Source organism: Bos grunniens, chromosome 9, assembly GCF_055505025.1.
Source record: "Bos grunniens cultivar Pamir isolate PY7600 chromosome 9, Bosgru_T2T1.0, whole genome shotgun sequence".
In the NCBI taxonomy this organism is placed as follows: domain Eukaryota; kingdom Metazoa; phylum Chordata; class Mammalia; order Artiodactyla; family Bovidae; genus Bos; species Bos grunniens.
This window is the reverse complement of record NC_141173.1, coordinates 20,000,001-20,014,058: the sequence shown is the minus strand read 5'-3', so window position 1 is coordinate 20,014,058 and position 14,058 is coordinate 20,000,001. Positions and strand designations below refer to the sequence as shown.

Here is a 14,058-nt window from a genome sequence, read left to right as displayed (position 1 = left end):
CTGGTTGATTTAATGAAATAAAATCAAGAAACTTACAAAGAAAAACAATTTCATCTGTAATGGTTTGATGTGATTGGACAGCTGTTTCAGAGGTTAAATTCTAGCAAATCCTTTTAATTGGTTGGTATTTATTCTAACAATTGATTTATAGCTAATAAGTCTGAAAATAAAAGTGCCTAAATCTACTCACTGCTCATCATCCGGGTGTTCACTTATTTGTTTTTTTAACAAGAGTTTGTGGAGCTTCTGTTATACAAAATGAAACTTCCTAGAAGTCAAAGAGGACTTTTGATGACATAAGGGTTTCATTTTGGAACAATAATTTCTATACCAATGTGGAAAATGGGTTCAACTATTTAGGAACTGTTTAGATCAGAAAAAAAGAATGATGCCACCAAGATGGTGGCACAGATCATTCCCGACTTGACTCCCCTTCCCACAAAGAACAACTAACAACTATGCAAGAATAAGACATCGCTGAGCGAATCTCAGAACACAGAAATGAGGCTGAAGCACGTCCCGCAGCACACAGATCGTGACAGACTGCAAGAAAGGGTAAGAGGAACAGACACGCGCTGATGGAGGGCCCTTTCCCCAGTGTAGCACCCTGCCTACAGCTCCAGGGGCAAAGGAGCGCACAGGGCTGACATCCAGCACCCCCAGCACTGGGGGTCACCTCTGGGAACTCCTGCTCTGGTTTCGCCCCATGGGAATCACAGAGCATCTGCGGGCTCAACCACTGGGAATCTGACTGTGACAGAGAAAGGGAGGAGGGGCTTCCAGCCAGCAGCACTGGGGTCCTGGAGGACAGAGCTCCTGCCTGCAGAGCACACACAGGAAACCCAACCAGCAGCTTGCTCTGCTGCAGCCCAAGTGGCTGGCACAGTCTGGCCAGGGAACTCGGGTGGGGCGCAAGTCTGCCTAATTCGGGCCTTCAAATGAAGAGATCTCCCAGCCCTGCAGCCTGGTCTGCCCACATCCAACAGAGGAGCTGAGTTTTAGCCCCCCTGCCCCACCATGTGGATCATGGCGCCCAGCCCCTCCTACCAGAGAAACTGTTCAGGAAAACTGAGGAGCTGCCTGAAGTGGGCTCTCCCAGCTCTACCCAGGCAGAAGTCAGGTCACAGCCCTGTCCACCATGGAGTGTGGTCCCTGCCGGCCCCCATCTGACGGGAAGGGCTGACAAGAACACCCGGAAGCTGCACAACCCAGCAGTTCTTGAGCTGATGGGCAGGTAAGTGGCAAAACGGGTGGCCCCCAGAACAAAGTTAGTAGCACCTGTTCAGCCAGTGAACCTGGGGCGCAGGCTGACTTGAGTCAAGCCCACAAAGAGCACCAGTGGCCTTGGAGATACTTAGCTGATGAGCTCGGGTCGGGAAACGAACTCACAGCCTCACTTGTTGCTGAAGACAGTGTTCAGCCTGCCTGACCAGGAAGCCTCAGCAGAGCACACCACAGGCTGTGGAGCCCACCCGACAGCCCTGCTGACATGACAGTTCACATGGCACCTGAACAGAGAGTATAGCCCATGTCTCTCCCTGTCTGCAGGGCAAAACTGCTGGCCTCACCTGACCAGGATATTCAGCACACACACTCTTGCCTGATTTAGGTCCCAAAACAATGAGCTGCCCAGGCCCTGGGTCCAATCCCATAACCCCACGAGGGCAGGGACGCTAAGTCATAGCCCGGACCCCTGCTGAGGATAGCACCCGGTCTGGACTGTCTGGTGAGACATCCAGCGAAGCCAAGCAAAAGTGAGGCCATCCCGCAGCCTCATCTGTGCAGGGAACCAAGCCAGCCATTCACCCAGCTGCGCGTAGCCAGAGGCACACCCACCCCTCCTAACCTCAGAGCTCAAGTAGTTGTCTCAGCCAAAAACAGACCTTAAAATCAGGGTCTCCCACCCATCCAAGGATGTGACCAGCAGATGCATCCAGAAACCCAAACTGAGCTAACTGGTAAAGAAACATCTCTGCCCAAGCAAACCTGAAAAGTTCAGAAGAGCACACCACTCAAACACAGAGATAACCAATGCCAAGAATCAAGGATCCAAAAAAAAAAATTAGGTAAATGTGACACCACTGAAGGAAACTATTAAAGCTCTGATAACTGACCCTAAGGAAATGGAGATCTATGAACTTTCAGTCAAAAGGATTCAAAATAATCAATGTATGAACAAAACCAGAAGTTCATAACAGAAACAATAAAAAGCAAACAGAAATTCAAGAGTTGAACACTAAAATAACTGAAGAACTCAGTAGAGAGCTTCAAAAACAGAGTTGACCATGTAGAAGAAGGAATCAACACCCTGGAAGTAGGACGCTTGAAATTATCCAATCAGAGGAACCCAAAGAAAAAGGAAGGGAAAGGAGTGAAGAAAGCCTGTGGGACTTAACGGGACAAAATGAAGAGAAACAATATTTGAGCTATGTGAATTCCAGAAGGAGAAGAGAATGAAAAAGGGGCAGAAAGTGTATTTAAAGCAGTTATGGTTGAAAACTTCCCAAATTTATGGCAAGAAACAGACTTCATCTAAGAGACCCCAAAGACTCCAGATATGCTGAACCCTAAGAAGGCTGGACTGAGATACATTGTGATTAAATTGTCAAAAGTCAGACTTTGATAAAGGAACAGAAAAAGGAAGGGAGAGAGAAGTTACATAGAAGGGAAACCCTGTAAGACTATGGGTAGATTTCTCAACAGATCAACAATGTAGACAACTTATGAAATGGGACAAAATATTTGCAAACCATATATCTGATGAGAGGTTAACATCTAAAATATATAAAGAACTCATATAACCCAATAGCAAAATTCAAATAACCCCATTTTAAAATGGGCAAAAGACATTCTTCCAAAGAAGATATTTGTCAGGCCATCAGGTACATGAAAATGCTCAACATCACTAGTCATTAGGGAAATACGAATCAAAACCACAAGGAGAGATTACCTCACACCTGTTAAAACGGCACCATCAAAAAGATGAGAGATGACACATGCTGGTGAGGGTGTGGAGAAAAGGGAATCCTTGTACACTGTTGGTGGGATTGGTAAATGGTACAGCCAGGATAGAAAAGAGTATGGAAGATCTTCAAAAAATTGAAAACAGAACTACCATATGATTTGGCATTTCTGCTTCTGAGACAAGGAAATGAGAATAGACTCAAAAATAATATCTGCACCCCCGTGTAATAGTAGCTCTATTTACAATCGCCAAGACATGGAAACACTAAATGCCCATTGATGGATGAATAGATAAGGAAATCGTAAGCTATATCTGTATCTACATCTATGTCTGCATCTTCCCTGGTGGCTCAGCTGGTAAAGAACCTGCCTGCCAATGCAGGAGAGCCAAGAGATGGGGGTTCTATCCCTGGGTCAGGAAGATCCCCTTGAGGAGGGCAAGGCAACCCACTCCAGTATTCTTCCCTGGAAAACTCCATGGACAGAGGAGCCTAGCAGGCTACAATCAATGGGGTTGCAAGAGTTGGACATGACTGAGCGCAAGTGCACACACATACACACACGCCTATGTCTATATAGATACATTAAATATATTAAAACAGCCATAAAAACCAAGGAAATTCTGCCATCTGCAACAGCATGGCTGGACCTCGAGGGTATTAGGCTTGGTGAAATTAAGCGAAATAACTCAGAGAAAGACATATACTATACGATCTCATTTATATGTGGAATCTAAAAATGGACAAAAAAGCTCATAGAAAAAGATTAGTGGTTAACAAAGAAGGCAGGGTAAAGCAGAGGCAGAGGAATTAGAGGAAAGTAGTCAAAACTACAAACTTCTAGTTATAAGAAACCTAAGTATAAGGGATGTAGGGTATAAGACGATGACTATAGTTAACCCTGTTGTATCTTATACACACGGAGAAGGAAATGGTAACCCACTCCAGTATTCTTGCCTGGAGAATCCCATGGACAGAGGAGCCTGACAGGCTACAGTCCATGGGATTATAAAGAGTCGGACATGCCTAAGCAATTAACACATACACATATGTTATCCCATGGACGGAGGAGCCTGGTAGGCTGCAGTCCGTGGGGTTGCTAGAGTCGGACACGACTGAGCGACTTCACTTTCACTTTTCACTTTCATGCATTGGAGAAGGAAATGGCAACCCACTCCAGGGTTCTTGCCTGGAGAATCCCAGGGACGGGGGAACGTGGTGGGCTGCCCTCTATGGGGTTGCACAGAGTCGGACACGACTGAAGTGACTTAACAGCAGCAGCAGCAGCATATGTTATACATAACTGTTATTAAAAGAGTAAATCCTTACAGTTTTCATCACAAGGATTTTTTTTTCTTTTTTTTAATTAAACTATAATCAGATGATGGGTGTTAACAATTTCATTTCACAATATACCTAAGTCAAACCATTATGCTGTATACCTTAAACTTATACAGTGACATATGTCAATTATATCTCAATAAAACTGAAAAAAACAGAAATAATGAGAGACAGAATCAATGGGAATACCCTATGGATGAACTGAGTTATTTTTGAGAGAACTGACAGCACTTGGTAATCCACTGGATATGGGAGCAGGGAGAGAGAAGAGGCACCATGTAAGTGAGGAGGAGACAATGCTGCAGGCTGAAATGGGGTCTCAAAAGAGCAAGTATGAGAGGCAGGAGGTGGGAGAGCGTGTTGATTTGTTGTGGGTTGTCCACATGGACACGTCCAGCAAACTGAAGGAAGACCTACACCAGAGATACTGATTCAATCACACATGTAAGGAATTTGTAGCCATGGGTCTGCACAAGGCTCCGAAATATAAGTGAAAAAGTGAAAGTCACTCAGTTATGTCTGACTCTCTGCAACCACATGGACCATAGCCTGCTAGGCTCCTCTCTCCATGGAATTCTCCACGCCAGAATACTGGAGTGGGTAGCCATTCCCGTCTCCAGGGGGTTTTCCAACCCAGGGATTGAACCCGGGTCTCCCACCATGTGGGCAGATTCTTTACCACCTGAGCCACCAGGGAAGCCCTTCTAAATATATAAAAGATGCAAATAGAAACATCAATCATAGCAGACATGATCCTGTCAGTTTCCCTAAAGATGATTTCTCACTTTTAATTGAGTTTCATGAATACCTGTGTTATACAATTAATGAAGTTGCTGGACCTTTCTCCTTTCTTTTGTCCTTCAAATCCTTCAAGGGAAGAAATGCATCTTTAACAAAAAATATTGGAGAGGCGCTCAGTTTTTTAACATTGTTATGAAGATGAATTCTCTGATTCTCAAAAGGCTTTGATCCATAATCATTTGCCTCTGCTAAACTTTCCAAGAGTGATTAAGGACATTTAATTATTTTTCTAGTGCTTCAGAAGAAACAAATTCATTGAGGAAATAGACAATACAGATAGGGAAAAAAATGGGGTGTGTGTGTGTGTGTCTATTATTGGACTTTGTGACTTCTTTTAATCTGCCTTTTCTTACACTAGTACCACAGATCTTACTGTTGCATCTTTTTTTTTTAAATTAAACATTTTTGCCTAGGTAATACATTCCATGGTTCAACAATTAAAATATGAAAAAGTTTCCTTTCCTTGTCCCTAAACAGTTACACACAGGCACATATATAACTATGAGGATCCTTCCAGAATTTATGCAAATACAAACAATAAGAATCCTTATTCTTACTCTTGTAAATAAAACAGAGCATATTTTATATACTGTTGTGAACCTTGACTTATTCTTCACTTAATATATTCTTGGCAATTGTGATATCTCATTTTATGTGTCAACTTGGCTAGCTGCGGTACCAAGTTATTCAATCAAACACTAATCTAGAGGAGAACAGCACATGAGGAGGCAGGCAGGTATTAAAGTGGTGTCTACAGGTGAAGAAACACCAAGGGTTGCCTGCAACCAGTAGTATCTAGGAGAAAGACATGGAGCAAACTTTCCAGGATCTTCAGAGGGGATGTGTACATGCTCAGTTGCTCAGTCCTGTCTGACTCTTTGTGACCCCGTAGACTGTAGCCCGCCAGGCTCCTCTGTCCCTGGGATTCTCCAGGCAAGAATACTGGAGTGGGTTACCATTTCCTCTTATAGGCAATCTTCCCAACCCAGGGATAGAACCTGCATCTCCTGCATCTCCTACATGCACAGGTGGATTCTTTACCACTGAGCCACCTGGGAAGCCCTGAGAAGGAATGTGGCCCTAAAAACATCTTGATCTCAGACTTCTCATCTCCAGTAAAAGAATAAATTTCTGTTGTTTAAAGCCACTCAGTTTGCGGTGATTTGTTACCGCAGCTTTGGGAAACTAACTCAATGATCTTTTTACATCATTACATAAAAAGCATCCTTATTTTTTTTTAAATAGCTCTTGCCAGAAGATACATCATTTGTTACTTTGCCAGATACTACAGTATTACCGTCCACGGTTTTAACCAATTCACACTCTTATCAGCAATATAAGTGCCTGTTTTGCCTTTTTGAAGATCTCTAATATGGCTTTTATTTGCATTTCTCTTACCAAGTGTGGGATTGTGTTTAAGAGTCATTTACATTTCTGAAATGCCCATTCATATTTGTTTCCATTTTATAGTAGGTTATTAACCTTTATTTCTAGGATTTATTTACCTATTAGATAGATTAGCTCTTCACCTGTGATATGACTTAGAAACTTTTCCCCCACATTATCCCTTTTCTTTTGACTTGCTTATGTGTTTTCTCTTTTCACATAATTCTTTTTTATGCACTGGTCATTTATTTTGAATCACTATAGGGTTATAATTGGAGAAGGAAATGGCAACCCACTCTAGTATTCTTGCCTGGAGAATTCCATGGATAGAGGAGCCTGGTGGGCTACAGTCTATGGGGTCGCAAAGAGTCGGACAAGACTAAGCAAGTAACTTGCACATAGGGTTATAATAGAATTCTTCCTTATTTTCATCTAACAATTTCTTAGTCTCATTTTCTATAGAATTTATACTCATATATGCTTTCCTGATGGCTCAGTGGTAAACAATATGTCTGCCAACACAAGAGAAACGGGTTCAATCCCAGGGTCTGAAAGACCCCCTGGTGAAGGAAATGGCAACCCATTCCAGTATTCTTGACTGGGAAATCCCATGGGCAGAGGAGCCTGGCAGGTTACAGTCCATGGGGTTGCAAAGAGTCAGACATGACTTAGCAACAACAACAACAATCCTTGTATATACTGTGAGATGTGGCTTCAACTTAATTCTTTTCCCAAATGGCTATCCAATTGTCATGACACTATTTGTGAAGAGTTCATCTTTGGACCTTGATTTGAAATTCCGTCTTTATTATATACTAAATTGTTTTATCTATTTGGATGTATTCCTGGTATTTCTATTTTGTCCCTCTGGTTTTCTGTCTATGTACTTGCCAATATTACATTGCTTTAACTTTTGAAACCATAAAATATATTTTAATATCTAGTGGTACTAGACCCTCCACCCTATTACTCATTTATGTTTTTCAGAGCTCTCCTTGCTATATATTGCTTTCTGCATTTTAACATTCAGAATCATTTTGTCTAGTTCTTTTAAAACTTTTTGGTATTTTTATGAAAATTATACTAAATTGATGCTTTTATAATATTTAGCTGACTTATCTAAGAATACAGTATGTGTTTCCATTTGTTCAATTTTTCCGTATCTTTCAGAACATTTTACAGTTTTGTTATTGTTTTTGTATGTGATTAATCTTTCAGTCATGTCCGACTCTTTGTGACCCCATGGACTGCAGCCCACCAGGCTCCTCTGTCCATGGGATTCTCCAGGCAAGAACCCTGGAGTGGGCTGCCATGTCTTCCTCCAGGGGATCTTCCCCACCCAGGGATTGAACCCAGGCCTCCTACATTGCAGGTGGATTCTTTACTGTCTGAGCCACCAGGGAAGTCCTGTTTTTGTATAGGCTTGCACATTTCTTGTTAAGTTCATTCCTAGGTTTTAAATATTTTTGCTGCTACTGTAAATAGTAACTTTACTTTCATCATATATTTTATCTGATTATTATTTGTGTATGTAAAAGCTGCTTTTTGAGTTTTCCTGGTTTGTGATTATTTTGATAACAGTAGTTTTAGCTCTTTGGTTTCACTCCACATCTCTAATTTCTTTTTTGTTAGTGACTGCATTGTCTTCTTTATCCAGCACAGTTTTATAGAATAGTTGTGATAGCAGTTATACTTGTTTTGCATACGATTTTTGATAGAAATACTTCTATTGTTTTCCCTTTAAGCATGATGTTTCTGGGCTGAAAAAGATTTCTTTTATCATGTTAAGCAAATAATCATACTTTCCCATTTCTCTTGAGTATTTGTAATCAAGAATGATTGTTCAGCTGTTTTCCAAGCTTTTTTGGTGACTATAGATAGGATTATATGATTGTCTCTTAAGGTCTAATAATGCAGTAAATTATATTAGTATTAGTAGACTATGTTTCTATTTCTCCTTATAGGTTCTGTAATTTTTGTTTATAAAATTGCACCAGCATTATTTGGTACATGAAAGTCTCTTAATTACATGCTTCCTGAGAATTATGCCCATTTAGGGTTAAGAAGGTCTTTTTGTGTGTGTATTGTTCACTGCTTTTTGGTATGAATTCTACCTTTTTTGATATTAAGATCCTGACCCTATTTTTATTTGGGGAAGTCTTTCCTTAGTATTTATTTTGAAATGTTCCAGATTGTTTAATTTTTTTACACTTAAAACATTATACTTATTTATTTTGGCTGCACTGGGTCTTCATTGTTATGCATGAGTCTCCCTGGTGGCTCAGATGGTAAAACGTCTGCCTACAATGCGGGAGACCCGGCTTCAATCCCTGGGTCGGGAAGATCCCCTGGAGAAGGAAATGGCAACCCACTCCAATATTCTTGCCTGAAAAATCCCGTGGACAGAAGAGCCTGGTAGGCTACAGTCCATGGGGTCGCAAAGAGTCGGACACAACTGAGCGACTTTCTTTCTTTCTTTCTTTTTCTTTAATTTCGGAAAGTGAGGGCTACTTTATAGTTGCAGCGTGTGGGTTTCTCAGTGTGATGGCTTCTTTTTGCAAAGCACTGGCTCTAGGGCACATGAGGCTTAGTTGCTCTGCAGCCTGTGGAATCTTCCTGGACCAAGGATTGAACCCATGTCCCCTGCGCTGGCAGGCAGGGTTTTAACCACTGGACAACCAGGGAAGTCCTAGATCATTTTGGTTTAGACCTGTGTTTTGTATAAAACATACAGTTGGGTATTATTTTGTGATCTAATCTGAAAATCTTTCAGTACACAAAGTAAATTTACATTTATTGATATTCAGATAAGCTTAATCTTTGTTCCATTGTATTATTTTATGTATTCTATTTTAGCAGTTTGTAAAATGTCTTGCATTATGTGGCCTGTTTCCTTTGCATGTAAATATTTCTCTCTGTGTGTATTTTGTCTGATATTAAGAGAGGTTTGTGGCTTTTCTCCCCCTACTACCTAGTACTCTTACTTAATCTTCCACTACTTTGGACAATATCTACTAATTTCCTACCCCGCAGTGTTAAAAAAAAAAAAAATTAGCATGTTTCTTCCCCCATCCCCTTTTCTTTTCTCCAACAAATTTTAGCTGATATTATCTTCTTGTTATACTGTTAAATGTTATTATATTTCTACTTCTTGGGTCACTGGCCTTAAATGATATCTTTTAATTCTGAACTATTACAGATGAAGAAATTAATGTTCTTATAATAGCTATTTCATTCTCCCTTCTTTCCCCAAGTTTTATTAGTTTTATCATTTCCCTAATACCAGGACATAAAACATTTACACTCTGTTATGACACCCTGCATTTGCTTTAGTCTTAATTCTAAAGTTAAATATACTCAGCACTCATAGGCATCCTTTCCTGGCAATATTCTCAGTCCTGTCTCAACCACCTGAAGTTCATCCCCCCACAGTGGGGTTCTTATTGCCACCTGACTGGTGAATCAGGTTTCAGATACCATCCTGAGGGTAAACTTTCTAGAACCTTGCTTGACCTAACTTGTATTCCTGGGAAAGGAACAAGCGAGCCTGAGACAAGAGTTTGTGTACAAGTACTTTTTTGGGAAGTGATACCAGAAGCAGGGGGACTTCCCCGGTTGGTGAGATAGTAAATAATCCACTAGGAATGCAGGAGAGGCAGGAGATGTGGGTTCAATACTGGGTTGGGAAGATCCCCTGCAAGAGAGCATGGCAATCTACTCCCGTATTCTTGCCTGGAGAATCCCATAGACAGAGGAGCCTGGCGGGCTACAGTCCAAAGGGTCGCAAAGAGTCAGACATGACTCAAGTGACTGAGGACGCAGGCGCACACGCACCAGGAGCAGGAGTGAGAGTCCAGGGAAAGAAGGGACATTCAACACACGTGTGCATTATTGAATTGATGATCATTATGTGAAAAGAAAGCTGAGCACCGAAGAACTGATGCTTTTGAACTGTGGTGTTGGAGAAGACTCTTGAGAGTCCCTTGACTGCAAGGAGATCCAACCAGTCCATCCTAAAGGAGATCAGTCCTGGGTGTTCACTGGAAGGACTGATGTTGAAGCTGAAACTCCAAAACTTTGGCCACCTGATGCAAAGAGCTGACTCATTTGAAAAGACCCTAATGCCGGGAAAGACTGAGGGCAGGAGGAGAAGGGGACGACAAAGGATGAGATGGTTGGATGGCATTACCAACTCAATGGACATGGGTTTGGGTGGACTCCAGGAGATGGTGATGGATAGGGAGGCCTGGTGTGCTGCGGTTCATGGGGTCGCAAAGAGTCGGACATGACTGAGCGACTGAACTGAACTGAACTGATGTGAAAATGGCCCTTGATTTTAGAAGGACATTCTGAGGACTGCATTGAATGTGTCATAGAATTGTCTCCCCAAAGGACAGGAGTAAGAATTTCTTCTCCACTGACTGCCAGCCCCATTGGCTGAGGTCTTAACTTACCCACACGTCCTGGTTGAGAATCCATGAGCGCTGAGTATGCCCACCCTTGAGGGGCATGGCTGTCCACACAAAACAAGCTGAAGCCTGTGGGGAAATACTTGCTGAGATACAGATGGAATTAGAGGATGCAAGGTGCACAGGCAGCATCTGATGTAATTCATCTTAACTTTCTGAAACTCTGACTTGAATTATCTCTTCAACTAGCAGGTTTTACTGTTGTGATTCAATTGCTAAGTTGCATCTGACTCTTCGCAACCTGTGCACTGTGGCATGCCAGGCTTCTCTGTTCTCCTCTGTCTCACTGACCTTGCTCAAATTCATGTCCATTGAGTTGGTGATGCTGTCTAAGTACCTCATTCTCTGCTGCCCTCTTTACTTTTGCATCTATCTTTCCCAGCATCAGAGTCTTAGTTCTGAGTCAGCTCTTTGCATAAGGTGACCCAATGTATTGGAGCTTCACCTTCAGCACCAATCCTTTCAATAAATATTCAGGGTTGACTTCCTTTAGGATTGAATAGTTTGATCTCCTTGCAGTCCAAGGGATTCGCATGAGTAATCTCCAGTGACACAATTTGAAAGCATTAATTCTTTAGTGCTCAGCCTTCTTTATGGTCCAACTCTCACAGCTATACATGACTACTGGAAAAACCACAGTGTTGACTATACAGACCTTGGCCCGCAAAATGATGTCACTGCTTTTTAATATGCTGTCTAGGTTTGTCACAGCTTTTCCTTCAAGTAGGAAGTGTCTTTTAATTTCATGGCTGCAGTCATCTCCACAGTGATTTTGGAGCCCAAGAAAATAAAATATGTCACTGTTTCCACTTTCCCCCCTCCTATTTGCCATGAAGTGATGGGACAGGATGCCACGATCTTAGTTTTTTAATGTTGAGTTTCAAGCCAACTTTTTCACTCTCCTATTTTACCCTCAGAAACTAGGATTACTTAATATTTTTAATGTATTTAAAATTTTAGTTTACTGTTATTTGTATTGGTAATTTTCAGTTTCATTTTTTACAGTCATAGGATATAGCAGGTAGAATTGTCACTTGTTGAAGTTTATTGAGTTTCTATTTGGGCCTTAGCATATGAACAAATTTTGTAAATTTTCCTAAGAATACATAATAAGAATGAGTATCCTCTCTGTTCGCAGAGCACAAATTTCAACTTACCTTTTCATTTCTATTCTTATTATTTGTTCAAATTTTCTATCTCCTGTTCTACTTTTTGTCCTTTCATTAAGGATGGAAACAATGTTTAAGTATTCCTTCTAGAATGTGGTTTTGTCAATTTCTGCTTATACATTGCTTTAATGCATTTTCATTAAAGTTAATGGCCTCCATTTTGGAGGTTTGGAGGGTATAATTACCCACAGCTCTCTCTTTTCTAGTTTGTAAACTAATTGGGAAAGATACTCAGAAATCAGATTGAAATGAAATATTAACTTTGTTGTGTACCAAACTGATCTGGAAGATTTAGCTTGGATTTCTGCCAAACCGGGCTTCCCTGGTGGCTCAGATGGTAAAGAATCCACCTGCAATGCAGAAGATGCAGGGTTCGATCCCTGGGTCAGGAAGATCCCCTGGAGAAGGGAGTGGCAACGCACTCTAGTATTCTTGCCTGGAGAATTCCATGGACAGAGGAGCCTGGGGGGCTACAAGTCCATGGGGTTGACAACAGTTGGACAGAACTGAGCAACTAACACTTTCACTTCTAGCCAAATTATTTCTACTACTGACTTCATTTAGTCATTAACTCAGCAGTGGCCACAGGACTGGAAAAGGTCGGTTTTCATTCCAATCCCAAAGAAAAGCAATGCCAAAGAATGCTCAAACTACCGCACAATTGCACTCATCTCACACGCTAGTAAAGTAATGCTCAAAATTCTCCAAGCCAGGCTTCAGCAGTACATGAACCGTGAACTTCCAGATGTTCAAGCTGGTTTTTGAAAAGGCAGAGAAATCAGAGATCAAATTGCCAACATCTGCTGGATCATGGAAAAAGCAAGAGAGTTCCAGAAAAACATCTATTTCTGCTTTATTGACTATGCCCAAGCCTTTGACTGTGTGGATCACAATAAACTGGAAAATTTTGAAAGAGATGGGAATACCAGACCACCTGACCTGCCTCTTGAGAAATCTGTATGCAGGTCAGGAAGCAACAGTTAGAACTGGACATGGAACAACAGACTGGTTCCAAATAGGAAAAGGAGTCCATCAAGGCTGTATATTGTCACCCTGTTTATTTAACTTCTATGCAGAGTACATCATGAGAAACACTGGGCTGGGTGAAGCACATGCTGAAATCAAGATTGCTGGGAAAAATATCAATAACCTCAGATATGCAGATGACACCACCCTTATGGCAGAAAGTGAAGAAGATCTAAAGAGCCTCTTGATGAAAGTGAAAGTGGAGAGTGAAAAAGTTGGCTTAAAGCTCAACATTTAGAAAACGAAGATCATGGCATCTGATCCCATCACTTCATGGCAAATAGATGGGAAAACAATGGAAACAGTGGCTGACTTTATTTTGGGGGGCTCCAAAATCACTGCAGATGGTGACTGCAGCCATGAAATTAAAAGACACTTGCTCCTTGGAAGAAAAGCTATGACCAACCTAGACAGCATATTAAAAAGCAGAGACATTACTTTGCTAACAAAGGTCTATCTCATCAAGGCTATGGTTTTTCCAGTAGTCATGTATGGATGTGAGAGATGGACTAAAAAGAAAGCTGAGCACTGAAGAATTGATGCTTCTGAATTGTGGTGTTGGAGAAGACTCTTGAGAGTCCCTTGGACTGCAAGGAGAAAACCAGTCCATGCTAAATCAGATCAGTCCTGAATGTTCATTGGAAGGACTGATGTTGAAACTGAAACTCCAAAACTTTGGCCACCTGATGCGAAGAGCTGACTCATTTGAAAAGACCCTGACACTGGAAAAGATTGAAGGCAGGAGCAGAAGGGGACAACAGAGGATGAGATAGTTGGATGGCATCACCGACTCAATGGAGATGAGTAAATTTCAGGAGTTGGTGATGGACAGGGAGGCCTGGCGTGCTGCAGTCCAAGAGGTTGCAAACAGTCGGACGTGACTGAGTGACTGAACTGAACTGA

At 41.6% G+C, this 14,058-nt stretch overlaps 1 long non-coding RNA gene across 5 annotated transcripts in view; it reads right to left on the bottom strand.

Moving 5' to 3' along the window:
- The window catches only part of LOC147365652 (uncharacterized), a 229,358-nt gene that overhangs the window by 12,128 nt on the left and 203,172 nt on the right, over positions 1-14,058 (bottom strand). The window contains exon 2 of one of the 5 annotated variants that reach the window (XR_015132629.1): positions 10,946-11,029. The exons of the other annotated variants lie outside the window; for them this stretch is intronic. This is a non-coding gene — a long non-coding RNA (uncharacterized LOC147365652). The remainder of the gene's footprint in view (positions 1-10,945; positions 11,030-14,058) is intronic. 5 annotated transcript variants of the gene reach the window in all.